The sequence below is a fragment of the Gorilla gorilla genome, chromosome 6 (genome assembly GCF_029281585.2).
Source record: "Gorilla gorilla gorilla isolate KB3781 chromosome 6, NHGRI_mGorGor1-v2.1_pri, whole genome shotgun sequence".
NCBI lineage: Eukaryota > Metazoa > Chordata > Mammalia > Primates > Hominidae > Gorilla > Gorilla gorilla.
In genome coordinates, this window is record NC_073230.2 from 17,831,442 (window position 1) to 17,847,774 (window position 16,333).

Genomic DNA, 16,333 nt, shown 5'->3' on the forward strand with positions numbered 1-16,333 from the left:
CATCCAGGTATTTCCATACATTTCATGAAATCTAGGTGGAGGTTCCCAAACCTAAATTCTTGACTTCTGTGCACCCATAAGCCCAACATCAATATAAGCTGTCAAGGCTTGGGGCTTGCACCCTCTGAAGCAATGGCCCGAGCTGTACCTTGGCCCCATTTAGCCATGGCTGGAGCCAAAGCAGCTGCTGGGACACAGGGCACCATGTCTCAAGGCTGCATAGCGCAGGGGGCCCATGGGCCTGGCCCAGGAAACCATTTTTTCCTCATAGGCCTCCAGGCCTGTGATGGGAGGGGCTGCCATAAAGGACTCTGACATGCCCTAGAGACATTTTCCCCATTGTCTTGGTGATTAACCTTTGGCTCCTCATTACTTATGCAAATTTCTGTAGCCAGCTTGAATTTCCCCCCAGATACCCTAAATCATCTCTCTTAGGTTTAAAATTCCACACATCTCTAGAGCAGGGGAAAAATGCTGCCAGTTTCTTTGCATAGCAAGAGTGACCATACTCCAGTTTCCAACACATTCCTCGTTTCCATCTGAGACCACCTCAGCCTGGATTTCATTGACCATATCACTAACAGTATTTTTGTCAAAGCCATCCAACAAGCCCCTAGGAAGTTTCAAACTTTCTCACATCTTCCTGTCTTCTTCTGAGACCTCCAAACTGTTCCAACCTCTATCTGTTACCCAATTCCAAAGTTGCTTCCACATTTTCAGGTATCTTTACATCAGCACCCCACTCCTGGTACCAATTTTCTATATTAATCCATTCTCACACTGCCATGAAGAAATACCCAAGACTAGGTAATTTATAAAGAAAAGATTCACAGTTCCACATGGCTGGGAAGGCCTCAGGAAACTTATAATTATGGCAGAAGGCACTTCTTCACAGAGTGGCAGGAGAGAGAATAAGTTCAAGCAGGGGAAATACCAGACACTTATAAAATCATCATACATCATATTTTTTGAGACTCACTCATTTTCACAAGAACAGCATGGAAGAAACCACCCCCCCATGATTCAATTACCTCCACTTGGTCTGCCCTTGACACATGAGGATTATCACAATTCAAAGTAAGCTTTGGTTGGGGACACAAAGCCAGAACAAATCACATAGGAGATTACATCTCCCCCTTGAAAGATTCAGTTACAGTAATTGGTTCTGCAATGAATATTTCCATAGATTTAACACTGTTTATTATTTTCAAATCTCCAGAATGAACCTATAAACAATATATAAAAGAAGCTGTTATCAATTCTGACACTGTAAAAGCACTAAGACAGCAGGAAGCAGTTGGGATATAGGGGTGCAGGAGAGAAGGGGTGTCAAGGGATCAGTTCTCATAGTCAATTATCAAGAGATACTTGAAGTTTTGGAAAAAGTTTGAGTAAATGATTTCAAGCTATAATGACAGCCAAGAAAAGAACGAAAACTAATGCGCATTACAAATTTTTTCCCCAGTGAAATAAGAGTAAAGGGGAAATGGCATAAATAAGCTCAATTTCTCTTTCATGGTCAGAGTTAATATTATTTTAATTTGATAAATAAGAAAATGGAGCTAAGGTATTCTGTTTACCATGGTGGTAGCCACCAGTGAACTAAAATTTGAAATAACTTGTTAAAATTTCAAATACCTCCTTTAGAGGTTGTGAACTTGAACATCCTCAGAGACTGGCAGGTATTGTAAATGAAAGAAGTCACCTGTGAGAAGATGCTGTAGCAAAGGGACTGAGGCTGCCACTTTAACTTCCAGCAATTTTTGTCAACCAAGAAGCAATTCATGTTGTCAGATGTTCTCATTGTGCATGAGATTTTTGAGTGCTCTTCAGATTTTGCTAATCAGGGACTCCTTTAGGAAATGCTTCAAGAATCAACATTTTATGAGCCAAACAAGATGTGCCTCTAGGCAGCAGCTTGCTTATGGACAATGAGTTTTCCACCCAGGTAGCATAAATAATCTTGTTCTATAACCAAGACCTGAAAGTCTCAATGTAGGTCATAGTCCCCCATTTACTCAGAATTTGAAACATGTGGCAGCCATAAATGTAGAGGTTTAACATAACAAGATCAGGAAGGATACTTATCATATGCTGATCAAGGAAGAAGGTAACTTTTCAAGTGTCTCTCTGCACCTCAATTTTCTGATTCTTAAAGTGAATGATAGCTGATTTGTTTATTTCTAGAGTTTTTTGAAGTGCAAGTCAGAAAATATATATTTAAATTACCAATAGCTATATGAATATAAGACTGTATCTTTGTGATAACTTACTCCCTCCCCCCTCCACCAGAGAAGAATGTAAGTTTCTAGGTGGTGGATAATATTTCTTAAGTTTTTGCCTCCAGAATGGAATGAAATGCCTTGAGAATAACAGATGGTTAATAATGAAATGGTGATTTGTTGCTTTTACCACAAAAAGTTTTGTTATTTTATTCTACACTTTTAAAAAACAGAACACATTGCTCAGCTGTTTTCTATCTTATGATCATACCTCTTTGGCACAAAACAACAAAACTACTGCATCAATTAAAATATTTTAGAAAGGGCAATGAATGCCTAGTGGTTGGTGTTTCCTCGGATGTAGTATAGAGGTTAAAAACACCAGTGACAATACATCATATTGTCCTTGAGAAGAGAAAAGAGAATGCTTGGTCTGGGATTTCTAAAAGGCTATGGTCTGCAGTGGAAAGGGGCCTCCACTGGGACTCAGAAAAGCACTCTTCCAAGGCCAGTTCTTTCCCCTGCCAGTTGTGAGACCTGGAGCAGGTCACTCTCCACTCTAAGCTTGACTTCTACATCTCTAAGGTTAGACTAGCTGATTCAGTTCTGAAATTCTTTTTAAATTTTTTTAAATCTTTTTTTGTGAGAATCAGTCTCACTCTATCGTCCAGGCTGGAGTGCAGGGGTGCGATGTCGGCTCACTTTGGATTCTGCCTCCCTGGTTCAAGGAATTCTCCTGCCTCAGCCTCCTGAGTAGCCAGGATTACAGGCAACTGCCACCATGCCCTACTAATTTTTGTATTTTTACTAGACGCAGGGTTTCACCAAGTTGGCCAGGCTGGTCTCAAACTCCTGACTTCAAGTGACCCACCCCCGCTTCAGCCTCCCAAAGTGCTGGGATTACAGGCGTGAGCCATCGTGCCTGGCCTGAAATTCTATTACTGACTTTCAAATGTAACTATATTGAAATGAAGCAAGCTGAAAAGAAAAATGGAAGCATGGATTTAGAAAAAGGAAAAGAAAAAGAAAGAAGGAAGGAAGGGAGGGGGAGAGAGGGAGGGAGGAGGAGAGAGGAAATAATTTTCACTGTGTTCCAAAATGAAGAGGGTCTAAGCCATGATTGCAAGAAAATAAAATTAAAATGAATTATCTCTTTTCATATTCCTTTAGATTCAAGATAGCATAGGAGTTCCAATAGATAGGCACATGAAAAAAATACAATTTACTATCTGGATATTTTTAGATTAGGAAAGGCATTTTATTTCTCAAGGAAAATGGACATTAAACATTACATTGTCCTAATTTCAAAACTATGTGCCAAGAAGGTTAAAGCTGCGAAGGGCAGGGGTTGGGGATGGCTAACACTGGCATGGCAACAGAAACAATCCAGACCGAGGAGGGAAGCAGTCATCTTTATGTAACTTGATAACCCTTGATTCCTCAGGTACCTAATCTAACCAAGGAGACCAAGTATTAAAGAATGGTAAGATGTTAAATATTTACCAAGTTCCACAATTCTACCAACACTATCAAAAGCATTTACGTTCGAAAGTACTGTTTCTGTATTAACTCTTTACATTATCATTATTTCCTAAGAAGATAAAGCTGTGTTTTAAATTCTCACACTTGATCTTGATTTCAAGAAGCAACGTGGAAAGCAATGCATTTAAAGTGGAATTTCTAGCAAGAGAATGCTGGGACTACAACTCTATCTCTATCTCTTTCAAAATTACACTTGAAGTTGGACAAAGTGATTTTTTTTTCTAGAGCACAGAGGTGAATTCCATAGAGCATCCCATATCCAAGAATAATGTACGGATAATAAACTGGGGTAGTGGGGAGTGGTGGAAGATTACAAAATCTGTATATACAGGGAGGAAAAGTGTGAAGGAAAGTGCAGGAAGAGACAGAGTAGATTACAATGGCTGCTCTGTAGGACCGTCTTTAAGGAAGAATTAAATTTTTCACCTCATCTTTATTTTGTTGGAAATTCATTCACTCTTCAGTCTATACTGAAATTGATCACTTGCCTAGCAATATGTTGAGAAAGGCTATATTGGTCTTGAACAGACCCAAATGTATATATGAGAAAAAAATATATTAGCTATGACTTTCTTGTTAAGCTGCCAAGAACACACCAGGGCTTTTTAAAATGTCATTGCCTGGTTTTCTACTTACCTCCTGAGACTCTTTAGTGTGGTGAGGAAGGAATATGCCGTCTCACGTTTATCTTACCTGACTCTATTCAACCACAGTGAGGTCTAAAACATCTGAAATGGCGAGTCCCAGTTGAACATTCTAGTAACTTAAGTGGCACTGGAGAAGGCAAAAGAATCATAGAAAATAGAGAGGTGGCATTCATTTTTTTCCAGTGGATCCAATGAACTTCAATAGTTTCAATAAATAGTATTTAAACATTTTTCATCTGGATAATATTTACATACAGACTTGGCATCCTATAAAATAACATTTAATTAAAATATCTTTATTGGACACAATCCATACATTTTAAATCAAACAAAATATAAATCATTGCTGCTACACGTGTATGGTTCTGGGTACATGTAATAGCAATGAGCTGGGATAAAAGGTATCAGTTGCAAGAACATTGAGATAATAAATTTATTAACAAAAAGAAAAAAGATATTGGAATGTGTCATATGGTATAACAAATAGAAAGAGTAAATAAATATTTTACTACACACTGACCATCAAACCTATTATTAAGCTGTATTTAACCACATCCTCTTATGTTGTTATTTTTCAGGCACAGCAATTCTTTGGAATCCTATTTGATGTGCTGGCCTATAACATTTGACCACACTTACGGCACAAGTGTAAAATCAATTTTCTGTTCTCCCATTTATCTCTGTACTGATGTTAGTTGGCTCTCTAATGGAATGACTCTTCTGGAGAGGTAGTTATTTTACTCAGAGTGGCATTTCAGAAGGCTTAAATGGGCTGAAGAGATGGCATGTGACCTTTAGGAATATTTTTGTTCTACATTTCTTTGAAAAATAACTGTTTAACCCTGTGTATGTTATTACATCACTGACGCCTCTTTTGTTCCTCTTCCTATTCACTGTAAGAAAGTTTGGCTTTCCTTATGTCAGAACAATGCTGGACACTTTAGTGCCTGTAAAATTTAATACTTGTGTCATTGTTGAAAGGAATTAAACAACGTGTATCATCCAACTTCCTGATAAAACTAAGTACAATATCATGTCCTTACTTTATGATAACCTTTTACATTGAATATACAAATATTAAATAAGCTACATAAAATGAACATCATTTTTAAATGTCTTATTTCAGCTCATCTACTTTTGAGGACTTGTCCATTTATTATGTTATTTTAAAAAATAAGACTTTTAGTTTTCTCTGTAGTTTAAAAGTTCATGTATTTTCACCTCTTTAAGAATTTATATTTTCTTTATCATATACCTATCTATTTCATTTTATTTTCAATTGAATATTATTTATAAAATCTGAAGGCATAGTGTCTTACTCTAATTTACTTGTTTAGTTTTTTAAATTTTGAGATATTAAATATTAAATTTAGTAGTATTTTTCAGTTGGGTTTCTAACACATTAACTTTTAAAAAAAATCACTGTATACATTGACAAAAATTCTCTTCTAGCAGATGTAATCACTGAAGATTTTTGTTTTCAGTACAAGCAATTACTCTTTCTAAATCCCACTTTGTTACCCCAAAAGACAACTTTGAAAAAAAAAAAAACTTCTTCATGTGGGGGAGGGAGTCTTAGTATCAAATGTTAAAATCAGGCAGCATAGATTTCAGTGTGTTCATTAGGAATAACAATAGCTTACTTCCATCTTTAAATGTGAATAACTCCTGATGACAGAGGGCATGGGAAAGGTTCTTGACAATGGAAAAGCAAATGTATTTGTCAAATCTTTCTTTTGTGCTCTTTTAGGAAGGCTTCATATGTACTTTAAGGTCATGCTGCTTCTTTTGTAATAATGGCAAAATAGCCACATTATTATTTACTAAGCATACACTTTGTTCATTGAATACCCTTGTTTGTATTCTATAAATATTTGTTGATCACAAACCTACTTTACTAATCAATGGGAAGAGGTAACTCCTTTCCCTGGGGAGTTATTGGGACTCAGTATACCACAATATGGATGCTCTGCCTCTATCACCATCTCATCCCTGAGTCGAGACATTTCATACAGATGAAAGTTTACCAAAACCCTCAAGACTTCCCTGCATGAGAAAAAAAAAATGAACCATGTGGGAAACCTGCTTCAGACGATGGAAAGGCAAGAGGTTGTTAACATAGGGACAGGCAGATAAACTTGTAGTCCTGTGTCCTGAATTTCTCCTTTCCCTTTGCCTACTTCTGATAAGATCAAACTCACTATCTTAAAACTTAGAGAATTTTACTTTGCTTTTAAGGGAGTCTTTTCAAGCGGTGACCAGTAGTGGGATCAATCCACTAAGACTAGCCACTAGTAGGAGATCATCCTAATGGTGGTAGTCATATTCAACAGATCGTCAAGGGTGGTAAACCCTAGGAACCCAGATTTGGGAATTGATGTTGGTCAAATAGAGTGGTATATTTTATTATAGCAACATTCAACATGAAAGATATATGTGAGAAAAAAAAACATGCATTGCATTACTGAGATATTCTACTAATGGTTTGGGGTTTTTTGTTGTTGTTGGGTTTTGTTTTGTTTTGTTTGTATATACATTGTGAAACTGATTTTCTTTCTTTTCCTTGTTTTTTTTTTTTTTTTTTTTTTTAGCAAATGGCATTTATCCTTTGCTTCCCTTCCCACCTTTATCCTGGCTCCTAAAGCAAAGCAGATTTCCATAGTCCCATTTCCTAAATGTGTGACCTAAAGTAATTTTTCATATTGTGTTGAAGCAAGAAATGACTATCTATACTGCAGCTTTTAGTTAAATTAAGACAATGGATTTGAAAATAACTCACTGATGCTTCTAATTCACCACCTGCCCCTATTCTGAGTCATGTTTGCGTTATTTGAGTATCAACTAAATTCTAAAGTCAATAGTTACTTAATGCTTTGAATGGCAAAACACGGACTCACTTCAAGTATCTAAGTTTTCATTTGTCTAGGTTATTTACAAATCAATACTATACAAAATAGTTTATAAAGTACTTGAGAAATTTCATTTATGAAATACTACTTTGACTTATCCAGGTTTTTCTGTAATCTTCAGATTTCTAGATGTCAGAGTTCTACAAAAGTGTTTCTAAATAGTTTTGCCCAATCACTAAGCAGAATAGTGCTCATAACTGCATTTGGAAGAAAAGAAGTACTTTGAGAACTGTAATAATAATTAACATGACTTTACTAAAAATCATCAGCATATTCATTCATGAAGGAACTGTAGTAACATTAAAATACAAATACTAAATATTAAACTTAAAGATTTTAAAATGTTCATGGCCAGGAAGCAAATATTTATAATACATTGCACTGCTGGTGTTAGAATATTATTAGGATTTAAAGTAGTTTTTTTGTTTGTTTGTTTTGATATATAGGGTCTTGCTCTGTCACCCAGGCTGAAGGGCAGTGGCACGATCTCAGCTCACTGCAACCTCCCCTCCTGGGCTCAAGTGATTCTTGTGCTTCAACCTCCTGAGTAGCTGGGATTACAGACGTGCACCACCACACCTGGCTAGTTTTTGTATTTGTAGTAGAGACGGGGTTTTGCCATGTTGCCAGGCCAGTCTCAAACTCCTGAGGTCAAGCCATCCACTTACCTCGGCCTCCTAACGTGCTGGGATTACAGGCATGAGCCACAGCACCTGGCCAACTAGATTCTTATGATAACAATTTCATTTTACTACTTCTAATTAACACAAGTGTTTTCTTCAGGTTTTCAGCCATTTTACCTGGGGTCCATCTGAGTGAAAAGAGAATAGCACATGATGGGTTCCATCATTTTGATGGTATTATTAGAAATGAGGACAGGGACACTGCCTGCTGCATTGAATGCTTCATTCTCAGCTCTCAGAAGAGTACCTCACACATAGCAAAACACTCTATTTTATTACAGTCACTAAATAACTTAACAAGAAATCTAAAATGAGCCACTAAGCCATGCTTTCTCTTTGGTAATAATGGTAAAAGATATTGGACAAATTAGGCTGTCTCTGATTCAACCTGATAGAAAAATTGTGGCCTCATTTAAAGATTGCAGTTTTTTTCTTTATTCAAATTTTATTATATAAGACTTAGAATAAAGAACTGTTTTCAATTATAGAGAGTGCATGCAGAGAAAAAAATAAACCTCTGAGGACCAGTATCTTCTCCTTAGAATTATTTTATATACTACCCAAAACATTCCTCAGAGACATGGAAATAATTGTTAACAACTTGTCACACACTTTTATTTTGGAGCAATGCTTTTAAATATAAAAGGATCACAGATATTATCTGACCTACCTTTCTTTTTTTCCTTCTTTTTATAGTATTCTAAAATATGTGAAAACGTCATTTGGCCAAAGTTGTATTTCCCGTCTCATTTTTGTTTTTTATATAACGTAGCTCTCATGAAGCAAATAAGCCCTGCACAGAAAATGGAAAAGTGCTTATCAGTTTAACCAAAGCACAATCCTTGATCTGTAAAGTCAGAGACACATCTCTTTTCATTATAATACAGAGGAAGTCAAGCCTTTATATCACGCGAAACTTGAGTTTCTGCTTGTGTAGTTGCTGGAAATCTAAGAAGCCGATGACAGAGCAATGCTCCCAGATATATTGAGCTTTGGATCGTTACACTAAACTTGTTTATTGTATCAGTATAACCTCTTCACTTCTCGTTTTGCTCTTTGTTTTCTTTTTACAAAGAGTATTCAATTGAATCAGAAAGGTACTTATTAGATACCACATTTAAACTGCTTAGGAATCAAAGCAGTAGTTTAATATTCAAATATTTATATTTAGATGCAATAATATGAGCATTTAAGCCAAGTCAAATTTTCAAGGCCCTGATATACAATACTTTTATTAAAAGGCTATTGTTTTAGATGCCTTACAGTAAACTTCAAATATGTGCTGTGATATTTTCTATTTATTGGACCAAAAAAGCTTTTTGTAGTAGACAGAGTTAATATTCTAAATATTCTTTAAGTGTCTATGTTGTCATAAACCTCACAAAATTCTTTTTTACTAGAGCTTTCTAGTACAGGGAAAGACTCCAGTGTTTGGAACATCTCCATATGGAAGACACACACACACACACACACACACACACACACACACACAGTATAAGGACAAATCAGACTGAAAGTGCAAGAGTAACAACATGAGATGTTCCTATATTCCCTTAATTCACAAGGTGAAAAATTTGTTTTTGTAAGTTTTGAAGCAAGATGGGTAGGGAAAGAATGGTTGTTTCTCTGCATTTAGTCTTTGGAGCAAACATCAAAAGTTCAAAGGCAGCTGTATAAAGGGTAATACTTTGATGATTATATTCGGCACAAAATTTGTTTAGCGAACATAGGTTTGATAGGCTGAGTTTTTCAATTTTGCTGGATGGTTAACAAAGTTCTCTGAAGGGATTTTTTTTTGTAAAAGGTTGAAAATATAAACTTGTCCCTTGGGGCTTCAGAAATAGATCACTTCACATTCATAGTTTTTAGGAAAGGGCACTTTTCACACTCTGATCTTTTGATGCATCAGAAGATGGTTAGAATTTTTTTCCTTAAAAAGGCTGCTATAATTATAATTTCACCTTTTAGCTTATGCACCTGGATTCTAATTTCTAAGCCTTCCTGTGTACACATTCTTAAGATAAACATATAATTGATTTTTCTAGATGACTATCTAGTGTGGACCTGGGTTTTTCAGCCTTGTCGCTATTGACATTTTGGGTCAGATAATTCTTTTCATGGGGTGCTGGCCTGTGCATTGCAAAAATGTTTACCAGCACACCTGGCCTCTACCCATTAGATGCCAGTAGCAATACCCCCACCTCAATTGTGACAACCAAAAATATCACTAGACAGGGCCAAAATTTCCAATAAATCATGGATTGAAGCAGATATCAGAAGACTATTTTTAACACTGATTGGCTGTGTAACATCAGATGGAATTTGGAGACATGACTCTGTTGGATGATGAATTAGAGTACATCTTCAAATGAACCAGATTTATTTTATAGCTTTGCTATTAAACATATTGATTTGTTTTTATTAATTGTATTAATGTGTTCTTTGATGAAAGATACATGAGAACAAAATCAACTAATCAATTAATATATGGTCATACATTTTCAAGAGCACAACAAAGTACACAAAAACAAAAGATTATCTTTAATAAAGTAGAGAACACAAAGGAACCATCAGATGTGGTATTGTCAGTATATCTTATTCTGAATTTTACCAACTCCTGTAGTTTGCTGTGCCCTACTTCGACATAACAACAAAAATCCAGCCCTATATTGTAGCCAAATAGAAATCTGTAAAAAGTCAGCTGGGTGCAGTGGCTCACACCTGTAATCCCAGCACTTTGGGAGGCCAAGGCGGACGGATCAACTGGGGACAGGAGTTCAAGAGCAGCCTGCCCAACATGGCAAAACTCTGTCTCTACTAAAAATACAAAAAATTAGCTGCGCATGGTGGTGGGCGCCTGTAATCCCAGATACTTGGGAGGCTGAGGCAGGAGAATCACTTGAACCCGGGAGGCGGAGGTTGCAGTGAGCCGAGATTGTGCCACTGCACTCTAGCCTGGGCGACAAGAGCAACACTCCGTCTCAGGGGGGAAAAAAAAAGAAATCTGTAAAAAGTCACAATCCTTTAAAACATCCCCAGGGATAAAGAGTTAGACGAGTTAATGTACTAAATGCATCATTACTTCTCAACTTCCTTCAACACAAAGGAAAGCAGTTATTGGTTTACTGTATATATTTCAGTGTAGTGTAATAAATAAATGTACGTTATACATATAATTTTAAACACAGTTGAATAAAGTAATTTTGTTTCTAAAGCAGCAAACAGAGATGTCTATCAATCAGTTTAAATACATTGTGTTTTAAACAACCCCGTTGAAGAATAAAGTATAAGAGAGTTAAACCGTTACTATGAATTTTACATGCTCTCCAGTGAGAACCTTCTGTGAACTGCTGCCACCTGTTGGTCATAGGTTACAATACATCAGATCATGGCTCCAGCTGGCAGAGATTTTTCAGATACATTAAGAATATTTCCATTGTCATTGAACTTATCAATATTTATAAATATAATTTTTATCACTTGGAGTATAATCATACTTTCTGAACACAAATAATATTTATTTATTGCACAGTTTTTATAAGGTTTAACTTGTAAAAAGTTGCTTCAAAAACTACTGATATTAAAATGCAGTCAAATCTTGCTTGCAGTTAGCTAGTTTCAAAAATCAGACAGCTAAGTGGTATAGTGGGTCACAAAATATTTTTACAACTGACATTTGAAACTCGTTAGTGGTTACTACACATCAGATCTTGTTAACTGGCACAACAATGATAATACTGTTTGACTGAAGGAAATTGTCAAAACTAACCGCTTAGCTATGGAAAAAGATATAAGGATGTAAACAAATTAGAAACTCCAAAGCCAACTGTATCTATAAACAAGACTCAGGATCTATATGTTACCAGAAGAAAAGATCTTTCGTATGCAAATAATAGAATAAACATTTTAGTGGGTTACTTAAAAAGCTGACAAGATGTCAGGATAACATCATTTGTAAGGAGAGCCCAAAGAAAGATGCTAAATGTCAAACGTCCCTTTGGATCTGTTTCCATCTCAGAACTAAAATATCTACCATAAAACTTTGAAATAATGTCAACCATTATAACAATACTGCTTTTAAAGTTATACAGCTATTTATTCTATATGTACCTTTCAATTTTTTAAATTGACAAAAAAATTGTGTGTATTATTTTAATATATAACATGTTTATATAGACATATATATATATATGCACACACACACAAAAAAAAACACACCACATTGGGAAATGATGAAATCAAGCTAGTGAACATATTCATCACCTCACCTTTTTTGTGTATGATGAGAATACTTAAAATCTATTCTGTTAGCAATTTTCAAGTACTGTATACAACATATTATTATTTACTATAACATTAACTATGGCAAAAACCACAATTACTTTTGCACACACCTAATATAATCATCATTTCGTACAATAGATCTCCAGAACTTACCCCTCCTACCTAACTATAACTTTGTACCATCTGACCAACATCTCCCAATACTCCCTCCTACCCCCAAACCTCTGATAATCACTATTCTACTTTCCACTTATATGAATTTAACATTTTAGATTCTACATATAAGTGAGTCATATAATATTTGTCTTACTGTGTCTGGCTTATTTCACTTAGCGTAATGTCCTCTAAATTCATCCATATCATCACAAATGATAGGATTTCATTCTTTTTAGAGGCTGAGTAGTATTCTATTGTATATATATACCAATTTTCTTTATTTATTCATTACTTGATGGACACTTAAGTTGTTTTCCTATCTTGGCTATTGTGAATAATGCTTCACTAAATATGGGAGTGCGGATGTGTCTCTGACACACTGATTTCAGTTCCTTTGGATATATACCCAGAGATGGAACTGCTACCCAAAACAATCTACAGATTCATTGCAAGCCCTATGAAAATATCAGTGACATGTTTCATAGAAATAGAAAAAATAACTCTAAAATTCAAATGGAGCCACAAAAAACTCTGAAAGAAATCTTGAGCAAAACAAACAAGGCAGGAGGCATTCTACTTACCTGATCTCAAAATGTACAGATTTCTATAATCAAACAACATAATAATGACATAAAAACAGATATATAGAGCAATGTCACAAAATTGAGCCCAGAAATAAATCCATGCACTTATAGCCAACTGATTTTTGACAAAGGTGCCAAGAACATACAATGGAGAAAGGACAGCCTCTTCAGCAAATGGTGTCAGAAAAACTGGATATTCACATGCAGGAGAATAAAATTACACTTGTATCTCACGTGATATATGCAAATCAACTCAAAATGGATTAAACACTTGAATTTAAGACTTGAAGCTATAAAAGAACTAGAAAGAAACATGGGGAAATTGCCACAACATTGATATGGCCAGTAACTTCTTATATAAAACTCAAAAACCACAGGCAACAAAAGCAAAAACAGATAAATGTGGTTACATCAAACTAAAAGGCTTTTGCAAAACAATGGAAACAATAAATAGAATGAAAACACAACCTAAAGAATGGGGGAAAATATTTACAAATTATAATCTGATAAGGGGTTAATATTCAAAATATATAAGGAATTCAAATAACTCTATAGAAAAAAAATGGACAAGGGACCTGAATAGACATTTTTCAAAAAATATACAAATGGGCAACAGGTATATGAAAAAATGCTCAACATATTATCTCACAACTGTTAGAATGGTTATTACCAAAAAGATGAAATATAACAAATGTAGAGGATATGTGGAAAAGGGAACCCTAATATACTGTTGGTGGGAATGTAAATTAGTACAGCCATTATAGAAAACAGTATGGAGGTTTCTAAAAAATTGAAAATAGAACTACCATGAAATCCACTATAAATACATATTTTTAAGCAAATGCTTTGCATTCTAGGTAGGTACTCTGTTAGGTACTAGGGTCTTTCTTAAGGTAACAAATACCAAAAAGGCACTTCTCTTGTTTAAAAAAGGTACTTATCCAAATGCCTTTTCATTTCAATTGCTGATGATTCTCATGAAAGCAGTTTCCCTTTCTCAATAAAATAAGTGACAATTGGAAGAAATGTGAAAAAACTGGAAACCTGTGACTTACCTTGTTATGGTTAAGGGATGCAGATAGAAATGGAAAGAGAATCAAAAATTAGCACCATCCAGAGAGGTAGAGTGGTGAAAAGGGTGAAAATTCATGAGAAACCTAGCTCTTAATGATTTAACCACTCATAAGCTGGAAACTTGCTCAAGTCTCTTAACATTTTAGGCACTGTTTTCTCTTTGTTACATATCAAGAGGATTACACAAAGGGAGACTAGATGCACACATACTTAAGTTTCTTTTAAACTATAATATTCCACTAGTCTAATCAATTATTAATCATAACTTCATTTTTTAAGAAGTAGTATGATCCATTGTATCTTTCCTAGTAGAGCTTGACAGGGGAAACATAAAGCATCCTGATTTTCTATCAGCCCTCAGATCCCCACGGGATCTGCTGAGTTATGAGTGTTCAGTGCTCCTACTCTCACTTTCCAGCCTGAATCAGTTGTAAAGATATTTCTTTCTTTGGGACCACCCAAGGCCTTATGGTCAGAGTAGGAGGTCCAAATGTAGTATATGTCATCAAACATAATGCTTCCTTGTTAGAAAAGGGAGATGCAAGATATAGCAACTAATAGTCACTAACTTTATGGGGACTGTCTAAACTTGTTCCTGACAACTAGATCTTTAGAAGCTACCTGACCTTGTCACACGTATGACATCTGTCTTCTGACATCAAATGTTGCTATGAGAGAATCTGAGTTCAGTCCAAGTTTTGTCTTCCATGTGAGTGATTTATATTTACGGTATGAATGTCCACAGTATTTTTCTTTATTATTGAAGCCCACCAATTTTAACACTGAATATCTTGATACTAATCGCTGCGTATCAATTTTTCCTGGGTTCTTCTAACATGAAGATTTGAAACTTTGACAGGAACATATACATTTGAGTATTTATTTATCTTCTATTTATTTTAGTTTCTTATTAAAATGCTAATTATAAAATCAATATCTACAATCTTTCAGTTATTTTTATTTTGCTCAAAAGCACATAATTACCATATGTTGTTTTGTGTAATTTTTTTTAAACTCTTTCCTGTCCTTAACTGTGTTTAGAACATGTTAACATGTCCCATGTTAGAACCAAGGCTAAGATATGCTCATAGAGATAATGGGTCTTCACTTCTGCTACCAGCTGCAGCATGAAGAGAGAGAAAATAATGGAACTCTTACAATATAGCTTCCCTAGGACAGTTTCCAAAAGGAATCTACTTCTTAGCCTTAAAACCTCCAACAATTTATATGATTCTTTGATCTTGTTTTGTCTCAGTTCTCTAGACATTTCCTCAATATGTGTAGTTACCTGACATAAAAAATTAAAGTGAAAGATTAACAAATTTGAGAAAAAATGATAAACAAACATGGACAGGAGCTGGGGCCTTTAAACAATTATGTCTTTTTCTATTGATGACTCGCTCAACCGCAAGGTATAGAAGACTGACTTTAGAACATTAATCTCAAAAGGTCAATGTCTTAAATGTAGATATTTCTTTCAAAGAAGACTCTCTAGTCAGTTTCAGGCCTAGAACTGCAGCAGAGACAAAAAATAAAAATAAAAAAGTCCAAGAATGTCCAAGTCATTAAATAAGCTCACATTCTAACAAACAATAGTCAAGGAAGAAAACAAATACAGTGTGTTAGTCACTTAACCTCTGGTAATTAAAAAAAAAAGTCATAAAGAAAATAAAATGGGAAAATATGATTGGAGAATGAAATGAAGGACACTAAGATTAAAATGTTGAGAAGCAGGCATTTGAAAATGTGAGGAAGCAGCCCCCAAGCACAGAATATAGTAAATGCAAACACTCTTGGATAGGAAGAGGCTGAGGACGCAGAGAGTCAGTGCAGGTATGGCACTAGAGAAGGGCAAGTGTATAGAAGATGCGATCACAGAACATGAAAGTCAGATCATGTAGAGGAGAGCGGAGGTGTGGGAGAGATTGACTTGTGTTCTAATTGCAATGAAGCCATGGAAGTGTTTCAACCAGGGAATGATTATGATCTAACTTATGCTTTAAAAGATCATTGTAGCTGCTAAGGGGAGAATGAGAAGGAAGAAGAGGATTACAGAGATTAGTTAGACAATAGAACTAATGATGACTAAAGAATGAAGTTGCAGAGATGCAGATGGTAAGGAGTAATCGGATCCAAAATACATTTTCGAGGTAGAGCCAATGGCACTCTCTAATGACGTTGATTTGGAGTGATTTTGGAAATGAATGATATTTTCCTACATTCCTCACATGC

General features: G+C 35.4%; 1 long non-coding RNA gene across 1 annotated transcript in view; it reads right to left on the reverse strand.

Annotated features, from left to right (window-relative positions):
* Positions 1 to 3,552: 3,552 nt before the first annotated feature.
* LOC129523768 (uncharacterized) overlaps positions 3,553 to 16,333 on the reverse strand; it is a 230,615-nt gene continuing 217,834 nt past the window's right edge. Inside the window, exons 4-6 of the long non-coding RNA XR_010134599.1 lie at positions 8,674 to 8,796; positions 4,458 to 4,538; positions 3,553 to 3,675 (exon numbers count right to left, since the gene is read on the reverse strand). This is a non-coding gene — a long non-coding RNA (uncharacterized lncRNA). The remainder of the gene's footprint in view (positions 3,676 to 4,457; positions 4,539 to 8,673; positions 8,797 to 16,333) is intronic.